This window comes from Lacerta agilis, chromosome 10, assembly GCF_009819535.1.
Source record: "Lacerta agilis isolate rLacAgi1 chromosome 10, rLacAgi1.pri, whole genome shotgun sequence".
NCBI lineage: Eukaryota > Metazoa > Chordata > Lepidosauria > Squamata > Lacertidae > Lacerta > Lacerta agilis.
Window position 1 is genome coordinate 31380546 of NC_046321.1, and position 22000 is coordinate 31402545.

At 46.2% G+C, this 22000-nt stretch overlaps 2 protein-coding genes across 3 annotated transcripts in view; one reads left to right on the forward strand and one right to left on the reverse strand.

Annotated features, from left to right (window-relative positions):
- Positions 1–3037, reverse strand: part of EMP1 (epithelial membrane protein 1) — a 29303-nt gene extending 26266 nt beyond the window's left edge. For both annotated transcript variants that reach the window (XM_033163333.1, XM_033163332.1), the window contains exon 1: positions 2851–3037. The gene's annotated coding sequence lies outside the window, so the exon portion shown is untranslated. The remainder of the gene's footprint in view (positions 1–2850) is intronic.
- A 160-nt stretch (positions 3038–3197) lies between these two features.
- GSG1 (germ cell associated 1) overlaps positions 3198–22000 on the forward strand; it is a 49177-nt gene continuing 30374 nt past the window's right edge. Inside the window, exon 1 of the mRNA XM_033163338.1 lies at positions 3198–3271. The gene's annotated coding sequence lies outside the window, so the exon portion shown is untranslated. The remainder of the gene's footprint in view (positions 3272–22000) is intronic.

The following is a 22000-nucleotide window of genomic DNA, read 5'->3' on the forward strand; positions in this document are numbered from 1 at the left end:
TTGTCATTTCATATCAATGGCTATTGGCCACGAGCAATAAGTGGAACCTCCATGTTCAGATGCAGTATCTCTGCAAAATGAATACCAGATGCTGGAAAGAGACAACGACAACAAAACCCTTGCCTTCCTGTGCTGCTGATGGGCTTCCCAGAGGTATCTGAGACCATCCACCTGGTGGGAACCAGATGCTGGAAAAGATGGAGCTTTGACCTGATCCAACAGGGCTGTGGCTAAGTGGCAGGCAAGGCAGCAGATCAGTGGGTCCCCCTCCCTGCCATGTGAGGTTCCTTGAGCAAGCACCATCTTCTCTTCCCCTCCTACACACCACAAGCTGAGTCACCTGAAACATTCCCGAATGGTTCTCAGCCCAGCCATAGCTTTTGTGGCCACATAAAGCCCTCTGTCACATGGCATTGCACGTGCAGCACACCGCCCAAAAATCATGGGCACACTGCACATGATACGTCTGCAACATGATCCAACTGGGGGACGATTTCCCGGCTTGTGAGAGAATCTCTCCTGTTCATGAAGTCCATCTAGCACTCAACAAGCCTTGCTTGGTGAGGTGGGACTGGGGAAGAAAGCTCTGAAACATTTGCCCCACTTAGCTGGCTATGAGCCTTCCCAACTTTGACTCCATCAGCCTTCTTCGGCCCATGGTGGAAGCTCCCTACCTTTCCAATGGAGTTAAAAAGCAAAGGTGCGGTTTTTCTCCACACATGAGCCCAGAAGGGCCTTTTGCATCATCCACACCTGCTAATACAAACATAAAACCAGCACCAACTATCATTCACACACATATTTGTTTTTAATAGCGCAAACGTGCGCAAGAGAAGATCAAAGGCACCATGTGCAAAGAAAAAGCGTTCTATTTGGAATGCAACCCACAGGATGTGATGCACCTCTGTGTCTTCAAAGCAGAAGTCATAATTCTTACTCGTTGGGCATGCCTTAGCTAGCACAACATGGCTGATCCCAAGCATCAGTGAAATATTCATGCTATAGGCTAAGCATATGCCAAGGATATTGTAGACCATTACCATGAAAGTCTAAATAATTGCCTGTTTAATTAGGTGGTTCTGCAGTGCCGTGTTATCTGGAAGCAATCTGCGTTTAAGAATGAGCTCTGTAATCTTGGGCCTTGCCCATTTCACCTCTTGGGCATTTATTTTTTTATTTTTTTGCTAGCAGCATGGGATGAATCTGGAGGCAAAGTTTGGATAGTTCCAGATACTTGGATGGGGCTGCTGTGAAGGGAATACTTAACAGGGCCAGCTTGGTTTGTACTAGGGGCAAACTGAGTCATCTCTTCCTCCAAATGGAGTTTTGTTCCCTTTATTGTCTGTGCAAGGAGAGAGAACCCTCTCCTCCCTGGAAACATGTTGAAATGGGCCACACCTAGGGAAAGCTGCATTCCTTCAGGCAGTGTGCATGTCGATTCAAACAAAATCTTTCCTCCACCACCACTTCAGTTACATATATATAATCTTTCATTAAAAAAAAATAAAGATCTATAATGCTGCTATATAACCAGAGGCCTTTTTGACAGGTGAGTATAAAGTTGCAGTCCTATGCATATTTACCAAAGTAAGACCAAATGGCCAGGGTGAGACCTACTTCTGAGCAGTTGGAGGTGGGGAACTGTAATATAATCCTTGAAATGTTTTCTTGTTTGATCCACTACTGGAATGCAGCAAAGTGCTGACCTCAGTGGAAGATCCCTCTATTTGAAGGTCCACAAGTGCTTAACTGCCTTGCGTGCAAAGCATTTAATAACATTTGCCAGTTAAATATCACTCTGCACAGGTGATACTTGGCAGGAGCACCAAGAGGCATGTAGAAATTGCCCGTGACAACGATGCCATCTGCGTTGCGAAACACCGCGTGTGCATGGCACAATCTGCATTCAAACAATGCACTCGTAGTTCACCCTTTTAATCCAAATAATGCAATAGAAGTTTATTAAGGGATAACCCTTAAAGGATTTCCTTCCCCAGAGGAATTTCTGGGGAAAGGAAGGCACACTAAGCTATGTGTTCCAGTTCCACACCCAGCGTAATAGTTTACAACCTGTTAAAGACACTCCAATCTGTGTAGATCCACCCCACTTCAAATAACCGCCCCCACTTTAAAAATCATTGTTACTTTTCCAGCTGAAAGGGCGTATTCAACATCATTCTTACAAGCTGGGAATCTTCCCAGCTCAAGTTAAATCCTTCTAACTATGAGGGCTTGGAAGGGGACCCAAGTGTCACAGACCAGACCTGCTAATGCAGTAGACGAAGACTCACTGTACACAGTGCAGGGACAAAATATTGAGCAGAGGCAGTTACTCTGGAAGAAACGGGTTGTGCCGCAACCCACAACCCGTTTCTTCTAGAGTAACTGAATTGTGGTCATCCTTGTGGCAAGTGTCAGCCCTTCCTTCAGTTGAATTTTCTTTAGATTTTGACTTTCACCTGCCTGCAAGGTTTGCAAATGCATGCGTGTCACAATACAGGAATGTAGCAATTCCCCTCTCTGCAACAGTCACCCATTAGGCACTTCGTTCCATTTCCCTCTTCTAAGTGAACCCCCCATATTCTAATTGTTGCAAGGAATGCAGCCTGCAGCATACAGTGTCTGGGACGCCAGCGAGAAATGTGGCTGGAGAGGAATCTTCCAAATGAATTTAATAGCAACAGGGTGATTGCATTAAAATCAAGGACAGCCTGCCCCCATCTCCAAACTCTCTGAAACTTTGCGAGCCCGAATGTGGAGGAGAGGAAAGGCAGGCAGGTGCTAGCTCCGAGCAAGACAAAATTGCACAGCCACAAGGCACATTCAGGTTCTGTTGGGAAGCATCCTTACCTTAGAGAAAGAGGTCTTTTGCAGAAGAAGCTGTGCTCTTGAACTCCGGCTGCCTTGAAACTCAGAGCTGCAGTGAAGGGAGTGCTCTGGCTGGCGAGGGTTATAAGTTTCCCCTGCTGGTGTGATGGGATGGGTGGTGTCTTTTCAACTGTGCTTTAGAAGAGTTTCTATGAATCAGTCTGGCTTTCATGAATTTTTTTTTTTTTAAGAAAAAATATACTACGCCCTGCTTGCTTGGCAGTGAGCCAGAAGTTTCTGGGCGGGGACCCAGCTATTGCAAAGCCTCCCTCCCTCCCTCTCTCTCTTTTTTATGGCTTGATGCAACAGGAGCAGCCGCAAGAGGAAGGGGACCCCAGCCTACGTTACAGAAAGGAGTGACTACAAGCCTGATGAGTCACAGGAGAGAAGACACCCTGGCCAGGTCTGTTTAGTAAATCTTGAGTAATGGTTGCCAACCATAAAAAAACATAGCTACAGATGTGGTAACAATGCAAAGGGGATACATCCAGTACAAACAAACAGGCCAACAGCTGCCTGGGTACATAGGGTAACAATGTCCTAATGAGTCACTAAGCTGACGCCACCCTTCTTGGCCACAAGGCAGGGAATGTCGCCGGTTCAAGGAAAGAAGTACTGTAAGGGGATGGAGTGCACTTTGACTCCTTGGAATGCCAAGCTGTCCAATGCTGCAGGGTGTGTCCATTGTGGCGTTGTGCTGAAGGCACTCCCGCAGGCAGAGGACTGGTTTCTGTGGCCTGGATGTCTCCATGTGGAATGCCTACTCCATGCCACCTGCAGCACAGTGTCAATTCCTTGCTGCCTTCAGGTTTGGGGGCTTGAGCAAGGTGCCCCCAGCGATTCCCCTCTGAGCGGGCTCACCTCACCTTCTCGCAGCTTCCCTGCCCTCTCCCACTGGGCCCAGGATGCAGAACTGCCCAGAGGGACAGCATAAGGCAAGAGGAGTGGGGTGCTTCACCTCTTCGCTCTTGTCACTGCTTGCAGGCTCAGAGAGGGCAAGCGAACCGGCCATGAGAGTGAAGAGGAGGGCCAGGAGTCTCCAGGGGTTAGAAGTTGGGACCTTGGAGGTGTGATCAGGGAAGGCAATGCTGCCCCTGCTGCCAGTCTACTGCACCAGGGGTGTGGCGTCTCAGACCCTGGGGTCAGAGCAGGGGTCAGCAAACTTTTTCAGCAGGGGGCCAGTCCACTGTCCCTCAGACCTTGTGGGGGGCTGGACTATATTTTGAAAAAGATATTGAACGAATTCCTATGCCCCACAAATAACCCAGAGATGCATTTTAAATAAAAGGACACATTCTACTCATATAAAAACACACTGATTCCCGGACCGCCCGCGGGCCACATTTAGAAGGCGATTGGGCCGGATCCGGCCCCCCGGGCCTTAGTTTGCCTACCCATAGGTCAGAGGGTAGTCCTCCAGGCCTCTAGATCTGGCCTTTGGGACTCTCCCAACATTGCAGTCCTCACAGGCACACTCCTTTCTTGCGGGAGACGCCCCTCACCAGTCCTGCTTCGAAACACTCTTGAGTGTTTTGGCTTGGCTGGAAAAGTGTCCTTGAACTCTGAGAAAGACCATTGCTTGTCAGGGTGCAGGATAGAGACAGATGCATGAGAGAATATAGAAATTAGCCCACCGGACAAAATGCATGCTGGACAAGATTTCTACATACATGCGAAAGGCGAGTTGTAAATTACTTAAATAAATAAATAACGACACAATTTTGCATCTCTTGCCCCTCCCATCTTTGCCTCTGGCATGCAGATCTCTCAGAAGCTGGCCCAGAAGGAAATGCTCCCCACCCCCCAAATCTGGTACATGTTATTTAATGCTATACTATGCACTGAATGTGCCTCAGTAGCAAGAGCTTCCCAATACCAGGTAATACTTGGTTTTTTTTTTCCTGGGAGCATTTCTTCTGCTTCTTGTTCTGGCCCACTGTGCTGGTCCCCCAGAAGTCCCTTTTATGATGCTGGAACACATGTTGAGATTGGGGTGTGGGCATGTGCGGAGAAATTGTTGATGTACAGTAGCTTTAGCCCTTCTCAGAAGAACATCCATAAATTCTTCCCTGGTGTTCCTTTGCTGTGAGGGAGAATTATCGTGGCTGCCTTGGGTTGCTGTGTGGTTGTGAATGGGAGGAGGATGAACGAGCAGATGAACTTGACCAGGAAACTGTTTGTCAAGATACAATCCACACTTTGAAAAGGAGAATATGACATTTTGTGGGACAAAGGCAAGGAGACAAGCCTTAAATCTCAGTGTTTCTCCCTTAAAGGGGAAGAATGTGCAAGTTTGATTAAGTGGAAACTAAAAACAACAAAGGCTAACAAATTTATTAGTGCATAAACTTTCTTTGGCTGCAGTCCACTGGTGGATTCACGAAGCATTATATTGAGTTGCAGGTATATATAGGCATGGTTGGAGGGGGTGGCTACTATAAATAATGAGATCAGAAAGAAATTACACGTGAAAAAGGACAGGCAGCTGCTCTTGATAACAAAACATCCAGGTATTGATAACCCAATTAACAACAACCACATCCTTTATCCCAAATTCAAATAATAGAACTTGAGGGTCACCTAGTCGAACTCCCTGCAATGCAGGAATCCTCCCCTGGGTGGGCTTGAACCACCAACCTTCTGGTAAAGAGCAAGACACGCTGGTCCATTGCACCACCTGAGAGCACTGAACCTCATGGTGAATTGTAATTCAGTTCCTTCACATTGCCGTTTCCCTTTGAAATTCACTTTAGGGCTACAGAGCCAGCCACCCAGCCACCCCTTAGTTACCAAGTACAGTAAATATGTTCTGGCCATGTGAATGCTGGACTAGCAATGGATGTCCTCATTTGACCCTGAGATGCAGGATGGAGGGAACAGCAGCATGGTGAGAAAAATGTGAGCTATTCTGGCAGGATAAACCCCAGAAAGGTCAACATGTCAGCTGGAAGTACAAACTGTGTCCAACAGATAAGTGATCTACTAGCCATACAAGATACAGTTTGTTATGGTGTTTTATACTGGACCGAGGACACTTCATGGAACTGATGACACCTCTGCTAGTCATCACTAGGTCACTTAGCATGGAGAAGGCTAAATCCACACTAAGTTCTACTTCCCAGCTCCAGTTGCTTCCTTCCAGCAGCTTTCCCCTCGGCCAATCCTGTGCTTCTGTCATGAACATAGCAAGGCCATAATTCATGTATTCCTAGCAGAATTCATGCACATGCTTTCCTAGCAGAAGGCCATTGGGTCGATCCCCAGCCTCTCCTGCTAAGGCTGGGAGTAGGGATGGAATAATCTCTCACTTTTCAGTTCTCTCCATTTCCCCTCATCTTTCCAGGCTTGAAATCATCTCTCCACACTTCTGCATGAATCCATGAAAATTCCTCAGCAGTTTAGTGCAAATTTCTCCTAATAAACATGTCTGTATGCTGCTTCAACAACTATGCCCATAAACACAAGCCAATTTTGTATGTTATTTTCACTAATACGTGCAATTATATGCAGACATTATCCTAATATGTATCCATTTTTCTACACCTTGATTGGCTGGAGAACTGCCTTGCGAAATCTGGGAAAGTGCACATTTTGGAGGTTGCTTGTGTTTCAGTTCACACATTGTTGTGGAAAGTGTGAATTTGGTAAGTTTACCTTTGAATGCTAAATGAATTGAATGCTCCCTCATCTCTTGCTGTCTTTCAGTGTGTAGAAAAAAACTGACTCAGTGTAACCGAGCCAGGTGAACCGATGGTCCCACTCACAGGAAATTCCCCTGTTCTTTGACTTAGAAATCTAATGTCCTTAGAAAGGAGATAATTTACACAACACTAAAACTGGCCCACAAACTATCCATGTGATGCTAAACTGCTTTTCATCTCAGAACCAAGGGACCCTGTGGAGAGTGAAAAAATGCTAAACATCCCAGATTTCAAAACTGGAATTCTCTTTTTCCTGTGACCTCAATAAACGCTCCCATATCTAGCTCCAAAGGGTCATGCATGGCAAATTCAATTCATCACAATGTTCTGAAGGGCATCACATGTTTTGCAGAACACTATATCACATGGGTATCGCCAGACCTTGTGCATAGTTCATGCACAGTAATAAACAGTGTTTTCCTTTTTTAATATCCAGTGATGTGCCTTCTTCCACAAAACCTTTCACATCTCACACTTCCCAGGCTTCTGGTAAACTATGGCTGACAGTTTGAACAATTCAGAAGAATTTTACTCACTTATGTGGAATTACACTTTCTGCCATCACCTTGCCAAAACAAGGCTGGGAGGGTGTGTTTTCCATTAGAAAACAAGAGGAGGATAGTTGAGTCTTCCTTTGCCTCCAATTTTCCCCTTCCAACTTCCTCCCTGCAGCTTTTCTCCAACCCTATTTTGCACACCTGTGCTTATAGGAACACAGGAAACTGCCTTCTGCCAAATCCAGCCATTGCTCCATCTAGTGCAGTCTTGTCTGCAGTGACTGGCAGCCGCTCAGGAGGGTTTCAGCAAGGAATTGAATTTGGCATCTTCTGCATGCAAAGCCAACTTTCTACCACTGAGCTGCAGCCCTCCCCCCGCCCTGAAATCCCATGTGTTATGTGGCAAGTTTTGCATGTTCAGTGGAACTCTAATAGAGTTGGAAGGGAACCAAAGGATCGTCCAGTCTAACCCTCCGGAATGCAGGAATCACAGCTCAAGAATCCCTGGAAGATGGCCGTCCAACCTCTGTTTAAAAGGCTTCAATGAAGCAGAGTCCACCACCTCCTGAGGGAGTCCGTTCCACTGTCAAACAGCTCTTACCTTCAGAAAGTTCTTCCTGATGTTTGGCCGGCATTTCCTTTGTTATCATTTGAATCCATTGGTTTGGGTCTTGCCCTCTGGAGCAACAGAAAGGAAGCTTGCTCTATCATTCGTGCAACAGCCATTCAATTATTTGAAGTTGTTTTTGAATAATCCTTTGACATTTCAGTGTGAATTTCTCCCAATAGACACATTTTGCATTCAATTTTGCACATGTTTTTTTTTTCCTTTCCAAAATTCAGAGAAGTGTGAATTTCAAAGCGTGCCTGCATTGTGGTTAATGTATCACTCCGGACAGTGCCAATGAGGTAAGTTCACCTTTTGATGTGAGTGTAATGGAATTCCCACCCCCAACCCTAGCAGGGAGCACCTTGCTGTCTCTTGGCCCTGCCATTCTAAAGACAGGCAACACTGAGCCTATACTTAAGCCTTTGAGGAGCCTGAACAGGTGCCACCTGTATTTATCATTGGAAACAGATGCCACATGAGCAGGGTGCTATTATGAGACGGGACATGCCTAGAAACCACCCTCGGTTTCTTGTTTTCTATAACACGTTGTTTCTGTTGTTGTTACTTGATGGCCTTTTTTTAAAAAAAATAATAATGCAAGCCCGGCACCTTCCTGCAGGTGCACAACTGGGCCACTCCAGCCGCAAATGCTCTCTTCCCCTCCCTCCTCTAAAGAAAACCATTTCTTGGCAGTTTTTCAAAGGTGTCATCCCTCCCCTGCAAGAAAAGCAGATACAGTGGCACCTCGGGTTAAGAACTTAATTCGTTCTGGAGGTCCGTTTTTAACCTGAAACTGTTCTTAACCTGAGGTACCACTTTAGTTAATTGGGCCTCCCACTGCTGCTGTGCTGCCGCCGCGCAATTTCTGTTCTCATCCTGAGGTAAAGTTCTTAACCCAAGGTACTACTTCTGGGTCAGTGGAGTCTGTAACCTGAAGCGTTTGTAACCCAAAGCGTTTGTAACCTGAGGTACCACTGTATAGGGATAACACGTCATCTGTCCCCAGCACAGTTTAATAATAGTAATAGAGTGCTAATCCCTTTCACAGAGTTTTCTAAATGCGAATGAAATGTAACTGATACTCAGGTCTCTTCGATGTGCTTCCATCTCTCACTAAACTGAATCAGCCTCACTACTGTTTAGCTTTGGGCTGCAGGATCATTCACGGCTATAATTTGATTTGATTTATTTGTTTAGATGATTTACAGCCTGCTCTTCATTAAGAAATAACCCCTGAGCAGGGATTATAGCTGGGAAATGGAAGTAGTTTCAATGATGGCAACGTAATTCAATATTGATGATGGCTTGCCTTTGGGCAAAGGTGGTTTGAAAGCCTCCAATCGCTTTTCACAACGTTTTAATTTTCAACAAAGGAAGAGGAAAATTAAGGTTAAGATGTGGTTTGAGAACAAGGAAGCTCAGAACCTGGGAGATACCGGTAAATGAAAACAACATCAAGTGTTATTCTTTCGTCTCATGATTTCAGGAAACAAAGTCATGTGTTTTGAAAATGTGGGGCTTGCAATACCAATCATCGCAAGTGTCTTCTGGACAAATAATTTGAAGTACCATTGGAATCTGTAATGCAGAACAGTAGCCTGGATTTTAAAAGCACTGGATTCTGGAACAAGGCTCAGTCTACTAGTCAGTAGTTCACCCATATGCAATTTCATGAGTTTGTGTGAACTGACACCCTCCACCCCAAAAGTGCACACCTTTTGAATTACTATTTTCAGTGTGGCACATTGCAGGAGAAGGAGTGAGACAACCTTTCGACTTTTTTATTTTATTTTATAAGCAGCAGTGGTAAACAATAGCAGCACAGGAGGAAAACAGTGTTTGGGCTTATCCACATTTACCTTTGGCCTTGCTCTTTCCAGGCACAGGTCTCTGTGTTAAAGCTCTATGTCTGAGCGCTCTTTCTGTTGCTGTTTACTCTGATTAAGCTTTAAAGAGTGAATTGGCACATGACATGACTGTCAACATGCTTTCTTACAGTTAGATTTTTCTTAGGTATTCCACAGTCTCCTGTCTGCACCAGTGATGGAATGTTTGCATATGATGTTTCCTGGCCCCTCCCCTTAACCATTATTCCCCACCCTCCATTACCATTTCCTGCTCTGCACATGAATGCAACAAGTACTTCTGTACCTGTGCATGCAGATTGTTATTTTTTTAAATCCACAGGGAGAAGGCTTGTAGTGTTATCTTAAACCCCAATGTATATACTGTGTTTACAGTCTCCAAGGTAACTCCCCACATGTGTGTAGATCACGAAATAATAACACCTCAGAATTGATTTATTGAAATTCAATTTCTGACATGCCCACAACATTTGGCACTCAGTGAAAATAGGCAATGCTTGTATTACCAGTACAGTGGTACCCCGCAAGACGAATGCCCCGCCCAGCCTTAAAACGCGACATGGCTCTGGTGCCGGTCAGAAGGGGCGCAGGCCGATCGCGCCTGCCATCTTGGGTGGGTGAGCGCGATCGGCCGGCACCCCTTCCGACCGGAGCCGCGCCGCGTTTTAAAGCTGCAGCGAGCGAACAGCAGCGCTGCTGTTCACTCGCTGCAGCTTTAAAACGCGGCCCGGGCCAGCTCCGGTGCCAATCGGAAGGGGCGCCGGCCAATCGCGCCCGCCATCTTGGGTGGACTGTGTATGTCCCTTCCGACCGGCGCCCCCGGACTTTTTCCCCATAGGAACGCATTAATTAAATTTTAATGCGTTCCTATGGGAAACGGTGCCTCGCAAGACGGAATTTCCTCAAGACGAAAAGTCTTGCGGAACGAATTAATTTCGTCTTGCGAGGCACCACTGTATTTGGGCTACAAACATCCAGGAGTAGGGCAATAGGTTCACCCACAGAAACATCACTACCTCTGTGAGAAACCTGCTTGTGAAAATGTGCTAATGGATTTCTACATCACCATCAGCTGTAGATCTGCAATGGATTACTTTTACTTCACAGTTTTTCCATGGTGAGGGGAAAATCTGGATTGAATGGAAAAATGAGTATTTTGGCATTTTGATAATGGCAATGTGAGGTTTTGTGATGCTGAACCTGAGGGATCCCAGCCTGCACAGCATTCCCCACCTCCAGAATCAGCTGAGCCGGGGCCAGGGCTTGAGCCTGAAGGATCCCCACCTGTGCTGGATCCCCAGGTGCAGGCATCAGCAGAGTCTGCTCTGGCTCCTGATGGGAGGGAGGACCCATTGCCTGCAGGTGCTCCACTCCCAGCCTCTTCAGAGGAAGCTGAGGCAGCCCCTGGGTCCAGTAACCCACCAGCCTCTCCTGAGCTACAGAGGCTCAGGACAGAGAGGCGAAGGGAGCTAAGTGCCTACAGGAGGAGTGCTCGCCTCCAGGGCCGGAGGAGAGGCGAGTCTCCGGAGGATCGGGGCCGCCCTAAGCATAGGGCCAGATAAAAGCCAGCCGGACCCAGCCCAAGTTGCTTGAGCAACTTAGTTGCAAGCGTATGCTCAACCTGCAACCTTGTGCCTGAACCTGCCTTGGACCTTGACCTGCTCCCTGCCTCGCTCCCCGCCGGACTGACCTCCTTTGGACCCCTAGACCCAGGACTGGACTTGGACCTCGCTTCACGGACAAACCCTTGGGGCCAGCACAGGTGTTCTGTGCAAAAAAAGAAAAGAAAAGAAAGTTGTGCATTCCCATGAAGGGATCTTCCAGATGGAAGTTCCTTGTGGAATCAGGGCTGCTCAGGAAGGGCAGAGGTGCTTACCTGACTTCCTGGCAGATAAGTCTCTGCTGCTTACCAGAAGGGGGAGGGGCAAGGTGGCAGTGAGGGTGGCACAAAGTTGTTGTTGTTGTTAGAAGCAGAGAGAAATCAAATTTGTCATTCCTCCGTCCCATCACCATGACAAGTCTTCACATGTTGCTCTAATGGACATATTAGCCAAGCTGTCCATTCATGACCAATGGAGGTGGCATAGGCCACTCATAGCCATGAGGAGGACATGTGGGGGGTGGAGAGAAGAATAAGACACTCCGTATGGTCACATGGCACTTCCTGCTGAGCCTACATCTTGCAGCGTTCATATGCTCAGGAGAGCTTTGAGGTCAGATTTCTGGGTGCGTCCCTTTGACCAGCAGACCCATGAAACCACAGTGAGTAAAGACAGGATGCCCGTCACAGCTGCTGCCCTTGTTTCTTTCTTCACAGACTCACACATCACCCTCTATCCTCCATCTAGGCCAGCATCCAGGCCAGTTCAAGGACACATTCCAGCCAGGCAAAAACAGTCAAGGAGGGTGCAAAGCAGGGCTGGTGAGTGGGTGTGGCCTGGGGAGAAAAGCTGTGGCTGGGCAGTGAAAGTCCTGAGGACCAGGTAGAGAGGCTGCAGGAGCCCATTTGCTCACCAGGTCTCAGGTTTCCCAGCTCAGGCTTTTGGTGTTCATACGCTGTTCTGTAATCTGTACAACAACCATACAAGGTAGGACAGCATCAGCAGAGGTCTTTGGGTTCTCAAATTTCAGCAGCACCCTGTGTGATGCTAAAATTAGACGCACAACCTGCTCCATTCTAAAGCACTGTTTTAGTGCCCCCTGCAGCGCAACACTCAGGGCCACCACACGTTGCGCCACCCTAAAACCACCTCTGACAACACCCCATGTTACAGAGGGGTGGTGGGAATGAGGCTGAGACAGAGGAGTCTTTGTGATTATTGGCATGCCTGTGCTCTTAATCACTGTTCTAATCTGCCTCTCCCTATTAGCAGGGAAGTCACACATGTGAATATTTTCACCCCTTGTAAGTTTCCCATGCGGTCGAGTACAGCTCCCAAAAGCCAAAAGGGGTTACCTGGATCAGGAGACTTCCTCCCAGGCATTTGATGGTGAAGACTGATTACAGGATCTCTTGGCTGGTAATTGTAAATTGGTTTTATGCGAATGATGTCTTTTAGGGATTTACGATGTGCGTTTCAGTGTTTAATTTGCTGTTAAGGTTGTGTTTTAATTTCTGTTGTATCTTTTCAAATTTTTCTATTGTGCTAGAAGCTGCTCCCAGGGATTCACATTTCACTCTCCCTATGATCTTCCCAAACTTTGGACGTATGCGTGGAATTATTTGCATCTTAGAATCACACCCACTGTTTTTAGGGTTAGGGTTACTCCCTGTCTCGATCACCCTCTCCTTCATTCACACGTAGATACAGACATTATATTTTATTTTTACATATTTTTTATTGAAGATTTCTTGGTTCATAAAGAGCGCATTACCCACCTACTCTCAGCAGCCAGAAACATCATATCCAGACACTGGAGAGACCTGTCAGGAGTAAGCATGGACCAATGGTGTCAAATAGTACGGGAAACAGCCTTATTAGAAAAACTATCCAATAAACTGAAACTGAATAGAAGAAGACGCCTTCACCCTCATATCCCCTTTATCACATACACAGCCCAACAAGACAACGACAAGAATCCACCAACAGCACACAATTCACATTTGGGGGGAAAAAACAAAAACGAAACGAAAAGAAGCACACAGCTTGGTGCTTTTTCTCACAATGCTTTGTCACTTCTTTTATGAATCCCTGGTTTCTGAGACGCCATATGGGCAGGAAATAATAGTGTGAGATTCAGCATAGAAATATGTAGGCAGTTTATCTTGGGGAAAATAATGTGAAACAGATATTTCAGTGGGAGGGGGAATTGGGAGTTTTGAAAAAAAAGAAGGAGAGACCGTATTGTAAAAGCAGCTGCTAACTCAGTAAAGGGCAGCAGTGTTGACGTGATGGCAATGGAGTTTGTATTGAACGTTCCCTGCCTTACCTCCTCCCCATCTTGACTCCATTGTCTGATCAGAATGGGAACATGACATTTGCATAAGCATCACTTTTCAGATTTATTCATTCTTTGGAGCTTAATGCAGGGAAGTTCAGAAACTTGAATCCCTAGCAGAGGTATGGGGTGATGGTGGAGGGGAGCACAGCGATGAGAGTGGTGGGTGCCGAAACGAACAGATTTTTGTGACAGTTGCAAAGGGAGGAAGAGGTTTCTCTGACCTCATCCACTGACAGCTGGAGGTCCACTCCAGATTTCTTCTAGTTTCTGAACTCTTGGGAGGTTCTGGTTTCTAGTTTCTTCACAGTTCTGCATTTTAGAAACTCTTTCTGACAAAGCATAGCTATGGAAAGTTCTCTTTGGATAGATAATTACAGGACAGGATGACTCATAGCATAAGGTAATCAAACTTTGTGTTTTTAGTTTGTGTTTTTATGCTGTGAACCATCCTGAGATCTTTGGATGAAATGTGGGGTACAAACTAAATTAATTAATAAACCATCATCATCACCATTATCCCAGGATAGGTGTCAGGGACTGGGCAGAGAAAGAATGGTGGAGACCGCCTCCCCATCCTGACCCTTCCAGGGAGGAGGAAGAGGAAGGCAGTATAGATTTACAACAGGGGTTTGAGGGAGGTACCAGCTCAGAGGCAGATGAGGGGAAAAGTTGGGAAATAATGGGAGAGGAAGAGGTGGAGGAGGAGGCAGAACCAGAGCAGCAGCTGGCTGACACAGTGTCATTAGAAAGCATTCCAGACCCTCCATCTCCCAGAACCCGGCGAGCCTTAAAAGTAGGAGAGCAAAGAGCTCAAAGACAGTGGGCATGTAGCAGCACCCGTAGAAGTGATGAATGAGGAAGTGAGAGAGATGGGGGTAGGGTATGGAGATTCACTCGGGACAATGCCATTATCCAAGAAGATGGGTTCTGTAGCCTTTCTCTGTAAATACTGAAATAAAAGAGGATGGTAAGAAACTTTTCCTTATCTTTATACTTTCCTGGGCAACCAGCCTGGAGTCGCTGACAGCATCCTGACAATAGGGAATCTGTGGCTCTCCAGATTGTTTTCTGTTGCCACTTCAGAATTGCACACCTGATAATCTTGAAGGGGGAAAAGAGGGTACAGAATTAGGAGAACATAGGAAGATGCTTTATACTCACTGTGTTTCCAGTGCTGAATTCTTAATCCCTGTTCATGCGACATTATCCAAAATACACATGCAACCTGCACTTTGTTATGAAATACAACTGTTGGTGAGTTGTTTCTCAAACCTGCTTCACACTAATTGGAGTCCTTAAGCCAGGCCTAATCCATCTCTTGCCAAAGTGTGAACACAATAGCAGGGTGTAAAAATGTTCCTGCCCCCCAGGTGTGTGTGCACACACAGAAAAGAATCAGACGGTAAGGAAACTCTGCTGATGTGAAATGCACCTGGAGGTACACACCATCACTGCACTCTCAGGTGGTAATGTGAACACCCCCCCCCCAATTCAGACCTTTGGCCTTCTAGCTTGGTTTTGTCGACCCTGACCGGCAGTGGCTCTCTAGGGTTTTATGAAGCAATCTTTCTCAAATTTCCCAGCCCTAACTGGAAACATCAGAGAATGAATTGGGAGCCTTTTGAATGCAGAGCATGTGCTCTACCTCTGGGTGGAATGGAAGTTGGGCTGGGGCTGGGGTGGGACTGAATTTCCCACACCAATTGGAACTAGCCAGTCATTGACTTGCTGCATTTGCAATGCTTCTGGTTTCCACCTTTAAATGTAAATGCTGCTCGTTTGGTTAGATGACTAACTCTTTTGTTGATAGGATACTGGGGATAGGAGGAACAGACTCAACAAGAAGGGGTGGGTGTGGGAGAAATGTGTAGCTCAGGTACACCTAAGGGAACTACGTGCCTGAGATGCTTTTCCATTTGCCTCTGGGACAAAAAAGAAGGCGCTCCTCCTGATATTTTGGGTAATGTGACTCTCTGTTTTAAAAGATGTTCACCTAATAGTTCACTATGGAGAGAGAGAGAGAGAGAGAGAGAGAGAGAGAGAGAGAGAGAGAGAGAGAGAAACCCTCTCAACAATTCCTTCTCATGAGAATTTCTGCACATATATTTTAAGCAGGGACTTAAAACTCAGTTCTCAAATTCTCCACGTGGAAATGAAAATTCTGCAGCAATATTATGAAATGGGAATGAAAAAATTGACATCACTGTGGACAGCAACAGGAGCCAAATGCATGAATCCAAACTCAGCTATGGAGATATATAATATTATTATGACTTAAGCCTCGGTAAAGTGGAAGTAAAGTGGACATCATGAAGCTTTTCAAAGGATGAATGAGATAGGAATTCTACATGTAGCCTGATCTTAACTACCTCTACTTAGAAGCAAGTTCCACTGTGAGGTAACTTTCCGAAGGATTGTTAAAATCCCATTTGATGCAAGTTTAGGAGTTGGAAAAAAATTATTTCAAGTGTTAGGTGACAATTGCAAATGTGGGGAAATGTAAACTCTAAATGGGTGCAGTAGACCTGACCACCAATCAAACTCTTGCGACTGATGGATGAAATCACCCTTCTAGGAAATATGTATTCATGTAAAAACATTACTAGACTTCTTCGGATATAGCACAATATTCTAGGTGATGCCACCATTATATTTTTACTGTGACAATCAACTGAGCTATAAATACTGGGAAGAGTTCTGGGCTTCTATGATGGCGATAGCCATAGAAAACTCATAAAGTGATTTTAGGGGAGAACCTAGGGATGACCTGGCAGTTGTGTTTGTGAGTCCCTGGAAAGACTTCTGCCCTAGACCTTAGAGGACCAGTGCTAGGTAAAGGTAAAGGGACCCCTGACCATTAGGTCCAGCTGCGGACGACTCTGGGGTTGCGAAGCTCATCTCGCTTTACTGGCCGAGGGAGCTGGCGTTTGTCCGCAGACAGTTTTTCTGGGTCATGTGGCCAGCATGACTAAGCCGCTTCTGATGAACCAGACCAGCACACGGAAACATTTACATTCCTGCCAGAGCAGTACCTATTTATCTACTTGCACTTTGACGTGATTTCGAACTGCTAGGTTGGCAGGAGCAGGGACCAAGCAATGGGAGCTCACCCCGTCGTGGGGATTTGAACTGTCAACCTTCTGATCGACAAGCCCTAGGCTCTGTGGTTTAGACAGTCGGAGTAGCTTCACAAAAAAGCACCCAAACACAAGTTGTGTTCTAGATGTGCGGTTCACTTAAAAAAAAAGAAAAGAAAAGTTATGAGGAGAGAAAGAAAGAGAACAGCACATGCATTATGAATGTCTGACTGGCGTGGAGCATGTTTTTGAGAGGAGGCAATGGAGTTCCATTGTCGAGATGGAAGAATGAATGGCCAAGTACCCGCCAGAGGCATTTCAGTTATTCAGTCCTGCCTCTGTGCTGCTTGCTCACTTTCAGCAGCCTCTCAGGAGAGGGTCATCAGCCCTAGAAATCTGTTTGGTACAAGTTGTGCACAGAGCTACATTCAAAAGCTCACACGAGGAACACAGCTGTTGCTGCCAAACATCATTAGAGGATGATCGTTGCCTTTGTGGCTCTCTGTCAGGCGTCTCAGGAGGAATTTCAGAATGTAAGATTGAATCAGAAGCCTTGATTAGGGGGAGGTTGAACTTCTTGAAAGTTAAATCCCTTTCTCTTTAGCCCCAGCTTGACAGGGCCCATCCCATGATAAATTGCTTGAGCTTGGGTTGCTGGTGTATAATTTAAAATACTACCATGCACACAGGGGGAATATTATTTGAAATGCAATTCACACCCTAAAATGTCTCAAACAGGGGCTCAGTTTCCTTCCGGCCCATCTCATGATTTCTAGTTCTCTGTCTCCTCTCTCTCCTTGCAATGAAGACTCCCCCCACCCCCATTTCACTATGGAGAAGCACTTAAAGGCGTTCCCTGTTCCCTCCTTCCAAGTCTAGATCAGGAAAAGAAACAACCACATCTGGAAGCTATTTGGAGGATCTCTTTTTGACATTCCTCCCTTTGAAACTGAATCCACAGAAAGCCTGTCCAATGGAGCTTTTTAAGCACTGTGTATGGAAGACAGCTTTGCAAAGGGGTCCTCCCAAAAACAGCCTGTCAGATGACTGATAAGAAAGGATGGGACCCAAACACTGCATGGAAGGGAGAGGCCAAGGGCAGCTCTGCAGAGAGATTTCCACTAAGTTTATGAATTCAGCTGTATCCTGGGCAGGGCCATCTCATCCAGAGGGGCTAGTGGCACGCTGCACCAGGGTGCCGGCCCCCTCAGGGGCGCCCCCCTCCTCAACCCGCCCCCGCCCCCACGGGCGGGCTGTCAGCCGGGCGCTCGTGTGCTGGCGGCGCAGCCGCTGCCGCCCATGCTGGTCCCAGGCTTTGGCTGCGAGCCGGCTGACCTCGCCTCCCATCCTGGGAGCACTGGAAGGGCGCAGAGCCCCGCGCCGCTCCAGCACCACGCCCCTCATCCCCCGCTCACCCACCCCCCTCCCAAGGGGCGGCAAGCACGGGAGGGAGGCAGCGGAGAGGTGGCACGCCGGGGGCGCCGGAGGGATCGCCGCGCCACGGCGGCCGATCTCCCTAAGACAGCCCTGATCCTGGGGCTGCTGCTTAGACCAAGAGTGGGGAACCTGTGGCCACCCAGATGTTTCTCTACATCTGTCCCATCAGCCCAGGGCAACACACCCAATGGTCAGGAATGATGAGAGTTAGAGTTAGATGCATCCAGAGGGTCATCATCTCATCTCTGCCTTGTTTTTATACATATGATGACTATTAACAGGAAAATGTCAGTAATGAGGTATGCGCAAGGTCATTCCAAAACATATTGCTCCTTTCGTGGTGAAATATTGGCGCAAGGCTGGGAAAGAAACTTAATTTTCAGTGGAAAAAATGGTCCTTTCCCCATGTCATTATTTGGAGGAACATAAATTAAACAAAATAAAAGATAAACAAGTAGCCTTATTAGATGGCACATTTTTGAAACGTGATATGATCACTACAGGCAACCCCCTTTTACGCACATTCATTATGTGTAAGGCCGCGCAAACACACACATCACGCCAAACCCAGAAGTGACCCTAAAATGTCACAAAAAGGGGTGGAATGGGGGCAGGGCCAGAACGCGGGGTTTGTAGGCTTTTCCAATGGTGTTTCAAAATATACACGATTTCACTGACACGTGTGGTGCCTTAGACCATAACCTCCATGTAAATTGGGGGGCGGCGGCGGGGCGGCGGCGGCTGTATTTCATCAAAAAAATCAATTGATAAAAATAAACACAGCAAACAGCAGAAACAATTACACCAACTATTATATTTCTTTTTTTAAAAAAATAAAAGCTAGAGACAATCTAAAGCTATTCACCCAGTTCCAAAAGATTTATGTACCGTTTGATTATTTAAAAGCAAGAACACAACAGCCCCAAAGCACCTCTAAGTCATTCAAAGGTAAAGGTAAAGAAACCCCTGACCATTAGGTCCAGTCGTGGACGACTCTGGGGTTGCGGCGCTCATCTCGCTTTATTGGCCGAGGGAGCCGGCGTACAGCTTCCGAGTCATGTGGCCAGCATGACTAAGCCACTTCTGGTGAACCAGAGCAGCGCACGGAAACACCGTTTACCTTCCTGCCGGAGCGGTGCCTATTTATCTACTTGCACTTTGATGTGCTTTCGAACTAAGTGGTTTACAAAAACCAATTTCACCCTTAATTGTGCTTTTGTACGTAACACTTATTGCTGGTTAACATTTTCCAACTGCTTCCCCCTAACATGGCAAGAAAATGGCTGCACATGCATGACTTTGTCACGAGTGATTGGCAAGGTGTGAATATCTGAGATGGGCATGTGGCAAAGCTCCTGGAAGTTTGTGCATCATTCATGGATGTCAGACTTGCACCTGACCACTGCAGGGTCTTTTGGAACGATGGATGTGGAAACAGGGAAATGTGGGGTGGAGGTTGCTAAAACAGCCACCTGGAGTTGTAGCCACTGTGGTCCTTTCAAATGGTGTGCTCTGCACATTTAATGGTTCAGTTATTAAACGGAGTTAAGGCAGGAGAGAAAATCAGCCATGCTGCAGGGATAATGCTTGGCTCCCTGCCTTGCTTGTTTTCCAGCCAAGTTCTAGAGCTGCCAAGGACTTCTTCCAAAAAAGAGCTGTACTAAATGCTGTGTGATGGGACTGGTTTTCATATTGGAAACGGCTCTCTTTTTTCATCAAACTTTCCAAAGCAAAATGGCCACTTCAATGATATCTCTCACATCAGGGAAAAATTTAAATAATAATGATTATTCAAAAGCATATGGCACCATCCTTTGAAATGAAACAAAAACCAACAAATCATTTAAAAATGTTTAAATGAACCTTTCCTATTTTCAGTATGGTGATTTTTTTAAAAGTGCGTGTGTAATATATAAAACACAGCTCTTTGCAAAATCTTTCCTTCTGAGTAGGATGAGCAATTCTATCAATTTCTGTCAGTTTCTAATTTTTCCAATCTCCCCCATTTCCCATCAGTTTGCATTTAAAATTAGTTAGCATTTCAGTGTAGTTTTCTCTTACTACTGTATATACATTTTTGCCAGCAAAATCTGCCCGGGTATAATGCACTTTGTATTTATTTTCATGAATATATAATTTTTTGTGCACTTTACCTCAGAATATGCATTTGCGTACCTGTTGTGTGGCTGAAGAACTGTGTTACAAAATTCAGAGAAGTGCAAATTTTGAAAGCTGGTTGCGTTTTGGTCTGTGCATGGTTCAGGAAATGCAAATTAAGTAGATTTGCCTTTTAATGTCAAGTTCCTTTTGATATTGGAACTTTCTCTAGATAGTTAAAGTCTTATTGCCTGACACCCTTTTGAGTTTTCCTTTGATAGAGATTAGCTTTGCATCCTGTTTACCTCATTGTCTCTTAATGGCTTTTAAATGGGAAGTAGCAGGCAGGGGCCCCTCAAACTGGATCAGGGCCCCTGGCATTGGGGAAGGCAGGCTTTAACTCTTTGTCTCTGCTGTGCCCCTAATTGAGATCTGCTCTCCCACATTTGCTGTTTGCATTGGAAGAAAAGCTCCCATTGGTACAAAAGGAAGCTTTTCTTGCAATAGAAATACCACAAATGGTGCTCCCAATCCAGACTCGAACCACAGGCAAAGGGATAAAAACACAACATTAAAACCAGCTAAAACGTTAGAGAAGTCTTCCAGACATCAGGCCTAAGAAAGCAGGAAGGTGTGTCTCCCTTGGCAATACAGGGATTACCCTGGATGAGCTTCACTCCAAGCACATTTGTCCTAATCTAAAAAAAGAGCTCTGTGTTCAAAAGCCGACTCCTATGTGCAAGGCAGATAAGGATGTATATATGCATCTAGATGTTCAGCCTAAAATGTATTGCTATGCTCAATAAGACTCCATTGAAGAAGATGCATGCACCTTTTGATGCACTCGACGGTCTGTGTGTATAGAAAAAGAGGCTACAAGTTGTTATGTGTGACTACTGGTTGTCCATAATTACAGCTAGTTTGGAGCTACAGTCGTACCTTGGATCCCTAACGCCTTGCGAATCGAACATTTTGGCTCCTGAATGCCGCAAATCTGGAAGTGAGTGTTCCGGTTTGCAAACATTCTTTGGAACCCGAACATCCGGCACCACTTCCATGGCTTACAATTGGCTGCAGGAACTTCCTGCAGCCAATCGGAAGCCGCGCCTTGGCTTCTGAACATTTTGGAAGTCGAATGGACTTCCAGAATGGATTCCATTCAACTTCCAAGGTACCACTGTATTACAACACAGAGTATATCCAGTGGCACCTTAGGTTTCTGTCTACAGGACAAATGTGCCTGAACTTGCATCCGTTCGTTCATGTGCCTTTTTACAGCCTTTAGAGGAACCCAGTTTGCCATTTTTGTATGTGTTGCATTCTCAGACTCTCAACTTGAAGAGTGGGCGACGTTATATCCAATGCAGACTTCCCAGTGGCAGAACGCCATATACAGCTCCGTGGAAGGGTCTTTCCTCTTCCCAATCCGGGAGGAGACTGGCCAGTTCGCCAACCTTATCCAAGTCTCTCTGATGAAGCTTCTGCTCCTACAGGGCTCAGTGCTGCTATACTTCCTTCAGCCCATACTTCCTTCCCGATGCCTTTTTAAATCCAGATTTCCACGGCTTGGAAATCTGAAGATCCAAAGCTCATTTTCCTGCCTCCTTTCAGACTGCACACCATCACGAGGCAACTGTGTGTTCCTCAGAGGATTACATGCACCACTCACACCATAGCTGCTAATCCACTCTGGCATTTCTCCGTGGCTCCAGGGGTGTCACTAGGGTGTGTTTCGAGTACAGAGGGAGGCAAGGGTGGGGTGGAGAGGCAAATACCCGCACTGCTTTCGCAACAGAAGGCTGTATTTCAGCAACAGTAACTCCGAGCCCTCTCTCAATCTCCTTCCCTAGGTAATGATCACACTGACTGAACAAACACTCAAAGGTGCTGCCGCAGATAAGCGCTG